This window comes from Marmota marmota, unplaced genomic scaffold (genome assembly GCF_001458135.2).
Source record: "Marmota marmota marmota unplaced genomic scaffold, marMar, whole genome shotgun sequence".
Lineage (NCBI taxonomy): Eukaryota > Metazoa > Chordata > Mammalia > Rodentia > Sciuridae > Marmota > Marmota marmota.
In genome coordinates this window covers 2,141-4,661 of record NW_026005634.1, presented here as the reverse complement: position 1 = coordinate 4,661, position 2,521 = coordinate 2,141, and the positions used below count along the sequence as shown (strand labels likewise).

General features: G+C 50.1%; 1 pseudogene; it reads right to left on the bottom strand.

The window, feature by feature from the left end:
* Window positions 1-541: 541 nt before the first annotated feature.
* LOC125614651 lies at window positions 542-1,511 on the bottom strand (annotated as a pseudogene).
* Window positions 1,512-2,521: the final 1,010 nt, after the last annotated feature.

The window sequence follows — 2,521 nt, the reverse complement described above, 5'->3', positions numbered from 1 at the left end:
ACCACATGGAAATTTTTCTTCTGAGTTGAACATAGAATAAGAATGTTCTAAGTGTCTTAAAGGTGATGGCATCTCAGAGAGAATGAAATAGGAAATATATAAACATGTCAGCACATTGGTTAATTTTTAGCATCCAAAACTATTCAAAGGTGACTTGTAAAAAAAAGTTACAGATTTCTATGTCCTTCTTTTTTTTGGAGGGGGGTGAGTACCAGGGATTGAAATCAGGAGCACTCAGCCACAGAGCCACATCCCCAGCCCTATTTTATATTTTATTTAGAGACAGGGTCTCACTGAGTTGCTTAGTGCCTCACCATCCCCGAGGCTGGCTTTGAATTTGAGAGAGTCTTGTCTCAGCCTCCAGAGCTGCTGAGATTACAGGCATGTGCCACCACGTTTCACTTCTAAATCTTTCTGTCTAAACTACAATCTTTTTTTCTTTTTTTGGCAAAGGTCAAGAATGTTTTATTGTGCCTTGGGTGGGGAGGGGAGCGCTGCCCTACCCTGCACCCTGAGCAATTGTTGCCAGCCCAGAGGTGGCAAGAGGGAGGGGGCCAGGCCTGGAGGCTGAATTCAGCTAGCCAACCAGGGCCCTGCCCATTGGCTGCCGGGTGGGGTGGTAACCATGGCGACGGCCATTGCTAAGGGCCAGAGCCAATCAGGGCATCACCCGGGCTGTTTCAAAAATCTCCCTGCAGCGCTTGGGGGAGGGGAGGCCAGAGCGGCGCGTGGGGGAGGGGAGGGGAGGTCGTGGCCCAGCAGGGACTGTCCCCCTCCCCGTTGTCGCGTGTGGGGCCTGGGCGCTCACTTGCAGCCCTTGGGCACCTTGGGGACACTGGGCTTGGCTGCCTTCTTCAACTTCTTGCTCCCAGCCGCTGCCTTCTTGGCCTTGCTGCTGCTGCTGCTGCTGCCCTTGTCCTCGGTGGCAGTGGCCTTCCAGGTGCGTGCTTGTTGGCTGTGGCACCCTTGGTGGGTCAGGGGTCCGTGTGGCGCCGTGCTGCCTGCTTCTTGGGTTTGTGCACCGTTAGCTGGCCGTCAGCTTTTGGCAATTGAGCTTGAAGGAGCCGGTGGCGCCTGTGCCCTTGACCTGCTGTAGCAAGTCATTCTGCACCAGCGTGCACCAAGTACTTGAGGTAGGTGCAGCTGTTCTGCTGGTTGAACCCCTCCACCTTACTGGCCTCTGCATAGATGCCCACCAGCGACAAGCTTCTGCTTGCTCAGCCTGCGGATGTCTCCACCACCAGCTGGCTGTACTTGACCGGCTGGTTCTTCTTGCCGCTGCTTTTATGCATGGGGCCACCACGGCCCTTGTCGCTGCCCCTGCACACCTCGCCGCCCTCCCCATGGCCCCCTTGGCGCCCAGGAGCTGCAGGGCCTCCTCCAGCTCCACCAATATGGTGGCCAGCGGGTTGGTGGCAGGAAGTGCCAGGAAGAGGAAGGTGGCGGGGGGCGCTCAAGGCGCGGGTCCTGGGGCTGGGCGGCAGGGCTGGGGACAGACGGACGAGCGCCATCGGGGAGCCGGGGTGGTTGTCTGGGGCAGCTCTGGGGCTCAAGCTCGGTCCGAATCTCGCGGCTGCTGTGGCACCTCTGCTCCAAAGCTGCCCGCCTTCTGGACGTGTGTGCTGCGCTCTGCTAAGCTACAATTTTTTATTCAGAAGATTCCTGTACAGATCTTTCTCCTTGTGTAAAACAAATGGAAGACCAGTGTTCATCAACATGAGGACAATTTTTTGAAAAGGGTTTGAGGGAAACAAACTTCTTGGTGCTTTTCCATGAAAGCACATGGTGGGCAGTTAATGCATTTGAGGTTAAGTTGTTCACACAACACAGGCAGAATTTATGGAATATGGATTATTTTTGTTTCTTAGCCCAATTTCTGAAAGTTTGTAGGTCCACTTATAATTTTTTTCAAGTGAGACATCCTTATGTTGAATTTCAATGATTCATAGTTGTTATTGTTTTTATAAGAATGTATTTGAAAACATTTATTCTCTGTGTACACAGTTTATGTAGGAAACTAGCTCCATAATATCTCTTGGCTAGGAAGCCTGTATAAGGACTTTTTCCATCTGATACTGAGGACAGGTTTCATGGGAAACTCAACCATATGAAGGTTACATACCTTTTTCCCCCAGGAGGACTTCAGCTTTGCTTATCCAAGTATGGTCCTATGTCCTGGAGCTTGTTTGAAATGCAGACTGGTGGCTTATCTGAACCTGTGGGAAGAACAAGACAAGATATGTGACTCTCAGACTTGAGGGTATTACCAGGATTGCTGGACTAGTACAAAGTTTCTGATTCAGTAGTCTGGGTGGGAGCCTGAGAATTTTAATTTTAACAAGTTATAACATGCTGCTTATGCTGCTGGTACAGGGACCATACTTGGAGAACCATTATATTAGAGTGTCCTCATTGTACATTTTTCTCCCCTTTCCAAATTTCTTACTCATTTAAATAGCTTTTTAAAAACAGATTTTCATATTCTTTAACTTGATTGAAGGGGAAAAAAGCATTTTTTTTT